The sequence below is a fragment of the Morone saxatilis genome, unplaced genomic scaffold, assembly GCF_004916995.1.
Source record: "Morone saxatilis isolate NCDOM2014 unplaced genomic scaffold, NCSU_SB_2.0 Contig23, whole genome shotgun sequence".
In the NCBI taxonomy this organism is placed as follows: domain Eukaryota; kingdom Metazoa; phylum Chordata; class Actinopteri; family Moronidae; genus Morone; species Morone saxatilis.
In genome coordinates, this window is record NW_023339796.1 from 19,154,777 (window position 1) to 19,159,583 (window position 4,807).

At 38.6% G+C, this 4,807-nt stretch overlaps 1 pseudogene; it reads right to left on the reverse strand.

The window, feature by feature from the left end:
* The window catches only part of LOC118335197, an 18,612-nt pseudogene that overhangs the window by 3,762 nt on the left and 10,043 nt on the right, over positions 1-4,807 (reverse strand).

Below are 4,807 nucleotides of genomic sequence, written 5' to 3' on the forward strand. Positions count from 1 at the left end.
CTACTGTGGTGGCCGCCATGTTTCTAGAGTAACCCAGAATGGACAAACACTGGCTTTATTCATGTTTTTCCCTCGCTACACAACTAGATGTCATTAAATCCTACGGACTGCTTCCTAACAAAGTCTTATTTATTCCACATAAATGCTGCATGTTGTACTGGCATTTTAAAAATGGCAGCCCGCTATGAGTAAACTTAATAGTGCGTTCCATTAACCCTGGAAGTCCAAAGTCGGAGTTGGGAATGACATCAAACCCAAGGAGACTGCGTTCAAGTATGAGAAGTTAGAAAACCAAGCTCTAGCCAGTTAGTAATTGTTAGCAATACTAGTTGATGCATTCCAATGCATTACACTGTAGCCAGCATCGTAGCCAAATGTTCACAACCAGAAGTTAGACAGCGTGTGTATGACCGATTTAGAATGAGGTTGGTGAGGTTCTTCTGACTTGGAAATCCAACTTCAGAGAGTTTTCCAGTTGAAATATTCGACTAGGAACTTGGAAATTCCAATTTCCCTATTCAAATGGAACACACCTTTATCACAAAGGACATTTTCTGTGACTCTGTGGAGTGACAGAACAACTAGTCATAACTGTTGATCCAAACCCCATAGGTTGATTGACAAGCAAGTGCCCTAAATTAAACACACTGTGGAATACATAAGAGGAGAAAAACGTGACATGAAATAAACAAAAAAGGCAGCTTGCAAACAGATAGAGAGTTGGAATGGACTTTTAAAATAACAAGTTTCAGTTATTTGCAGTTTTAAAACATTTCAAAACAAATGCAAGGGGAATGGGATATTTCACCAGGGATCTTATTAGTTTTCAGTTATTGTATGCTGTATACTGCATGTGGCAGCTTTAAGTTTCAGTACCTTTTCCAACAGCTTTCTCTTAACATTCAATTGCAATTCAATTGAATTTAAAATTAATGTTAAATTCCCTTTATTATCCCTCTGCTAACTTTGCTATCTGTGGCAGCTTTAAGTTTCAGTACCTTTTCCAACAGAGAGTCTGGAACAGTGCGTTGGTTGACGGTTGCTGCCTTGACAATCAGCTGTTTAGCCTCTTCTGTCCTTCCTCTGCTTAACAACCATCTGGCTGACTCTGGAATAAACCTGACAGAAACCAGGAAAGACTAAATAGTAAAAAAATAATAAAGCAATTAAAGGGCCATTGTGTAGGATTTAGTGGCATCTAGTTGCCACTTAAGTTGTAGAATGAGATTGCAACCAAATAAATACACTCCAAAAGAAAGACAATGTATCAACAGCCAGTGTTTGGTGTGTCCATTCTGGGCTATTGTAGAAACACGGTGGCCACAACAGCCCCACAACCCACAGCATTGGGAGAAAAAAAAATTATTTTCAGGTAATTACACAAAAAGAGAAATAGACCAAAAGTGGCACAAGTTAAAAAAACAGATGAGATTTCTTGTTTATTCACTGTTAAACCTTAAGAAGTTCTTGTCTGAAGATCCAAACAGGGCTTTGATTTTACGATTCTCGATACCAATTAAACACCACGTTAAAAATGTCATGATCCCAGTCAAGTTTTTCTTTGCCCCCAATCCCCATTTCTTTTATTATCTGCTGATCTGAGTCCTAATCCAATACTTGTACTTTCCTTAATAAAACAAACCTTCTGTAATCTTTTCTAGTCTTGTTGCTGTCTAGAGGGAGTTTCTCTCTCTTTAAAAGGTTAGTGTATTTGTAGATTCAGTATAGCCTTTACCTGAATGAACTGTGTTTTGCTGAGTGTTTATTTTCCTTCTCACAGATTACATTGAAAAATAACTCCTATTTTCTTTTTGTTCACTGGCTTTTGTCGCACTTGCAGTGGTGTGGTGAGTGTGCGGCTCTCTACCGCTGTCTATCCCGCCTCTGCACACACACACGCAGCACAGTGACAGAGACGCAGACAGAGCAGAGAGTTGACACGCTGTGCACAAATGTTTCATGTCAACTAAGTCTAAAAATAAAAAGTCACTTTTGGTTTACATGGGGTCTTCTGCAACCATCTGTTGTTTCAATATATTGCAGATTGTTGATGAGGAGGCTGTTCTGCTGTCCTGCACCATTCTACCACCACCACAGCAAAAACAATAGAAGGCCAAACATGTTCATTATATTGTGATGTAATTTCAATATCCATGTTTTGAATAAAACAATTGGTTTACATTAAGATAGCCTGAGATGATACGGCATATTTTCACGAGAGGTAAGGATCTACTTCATCCAAAAATGTTTTTGTATTCTGGCCATATATATGTTAATAAAAACATATGTAGGAATATTATATTCCATTTCTGCCAACAGATCCCCCTAAATGTTACACACTGGACCTTTAAAAAAAGAGTTAATGCCCACCATATGTAGATAACCACCACTGCAAGTGGAGCAGCTGTGATTAGTTGAGCCAGTCTCCAGTCTCTGATGGCATAGATCATACCAGCGAGGATGCACTGTGCAACTGCACCAAATAGCTGAGTCACACATACTCCCCATGATCGTTTGGACATCCCGATCCATTCAGTGGCTGCAGTTAGGTAAATAATTAAAACAGGCACTTGTGTAAAACAACTGAAGTAAAAGATTTAATGTTTTCAATAAGGAACATTAATTACTACAAATATCTACACAGACCCTGTTACTGTACTGACATTTTTCTAACATCGATCACTTTAAATATGAACCTCTCATATTTTTTGCAATTCATTTGTCATTATGCAAATGCATTTAATCGGTTATGCTAAACTTTGTAGTCATAAAGTATCTGATGATTTCTATGGCACGATAACAAACTGTTTGCTAAGCCTGGCCTCTTTACACTTGAGGTGTATACGTTGCTGGTATAATGTCGATATGACTATGAACAGAGCCTTTTCACTGTCTATTTTTGCTGGGAACCGCTTGCGGAAAAAATAGGCGAGACCTCGACTCTCTAGTGAAGCATCGCTGCAGCTGTGGCTGAGACTCACACAGGGAGTGTGACTGCTCTAATTTATTTAATATGGGCGCCAAAATAAAAAGCAAAACGCTCCACCACCCACATGCGCTACTCAGGTTGGCAGTGTGAACTGTTGCGTATGCAGTTTACAAGGTTGACAGCTGCAGATACTACCACGATTCAAGTCAGCTGCGCAATATTTTCAAATCATAACATTAGCTAATGAGGTGGCTGAAAACCCCTCTGGCTTAGTTTCCACCTGACTCATAATAAGAGTAACGTAACGTTTTATATATAATTCCTACATTCATGATATTGTGCTAAAAGACTGAGGCTAAAGCTAGGTCTATAGCCTTACGTAAAAAGTCAGCATCCTCAACAGCAATGTAGAAGACATTTTCAACATTTTATAGACCAAATGATTTATCAATTATTGAGAAAATAATCAGCAGATTAATCAATAATTAAAACAGTTGCTACTTGCTACCTTATCCTAAATATGTATAAACTCATTATACATACCCAGTATCATACAGTTGACTCGATATCCTCCAGCTCCAAATCCCACCAAGAACTGGGATACTAAATATAAGTAGACATTGGGGCATAGCGCTGTCGTTACAATAAATACGAACATTATAACTGCTGGAATTTGAGTTGCACGTCTGCGGCCAAACCTGCAACAGAAAGAGAAAAACTAAATTATGACAGCATAGATAGATAGATAATATCAGTCAAGACCAGCTTATGTTATGATAAATACACTAAAAGAGTTACTGGTTATGTGTGTGATAATTCAGAGAAAAACAGAAATAGCTATAACCATGAGCTCATAATAATCGCTCACATGTATCTAAGCCAAAACTCTAAATGTATGTACTGAACAGTGGATACTTGACACTTGGCAGTGTCAATGCACACTGGGCATTATGTGTACAAAAACACTTCCTGTGCAGGGTTCAGTAAACCTTCATAGAAATGAATGAGGTGCCATCTTTATGAGGTATCATATTTATGTATTTGTGTGTGGTTACATATATATTTTCCTTCACATCATAGATACAATTCATTTGATACCTCTCTTACCGAGTCACATCAGACTTGAAGTTAGGGTTACGACTGAGCCTCTCATTTTATGCTAATTTAATGGTCTGCATCTAAAGAACGAGAGCTGCTGCTCAGCGTTGCAGTACACATACTACGAGTGAGAGGAAAAACAGCTGTAGAGCCAGAATATTTTCACATCTAGTATTAAACATGCAGGTGCAAATATATATTTAGGTTTTTTAGGTGGAACGCTGCCCTTCCATGACATCTTGACAACTGCTATTAGGTCAGCTGGCTCATCCTCTTGCGCAGAGTTGAGTCCCTCTTTAAGGTTTTTGTCTGGGGATAGAAGGTGTTGTATTCTGTACAGATTGTAAAGCACCTTGAGTCAAACTTCTGATTTGTGAAATCGGGCTATATAAATAAAATTTATTTGATTTGACTTGAATGCATGAAATACACTTACGATTCAGCAAAAGGTCCAAATATCAGGGAACCAACAAGAATACCGACCAAGAGCACTGCTTGTATCACCTGAACCAAGTTAGCCTTGTCACAAGTGTCGGTGATGTTTTGTCCCGTCTGGACTGGACGATGGTGCCATTTACAGGAGTAGCGGGACTCCAAGGAGACCACGGGGTGCCAGAATGGGATGGTTACTTATGTGAACACGCTGTATGGAAGCCCACCATTCGTCAGGCTGAGTAAGTAATGAATGTAAACAGAGGAGTTAATAATGATTAGTAACCTTCGATGAAAGCATTAATTAAAACAGTTGGTTATTTTTTGTAACAGTGTTTGATCTAGTTG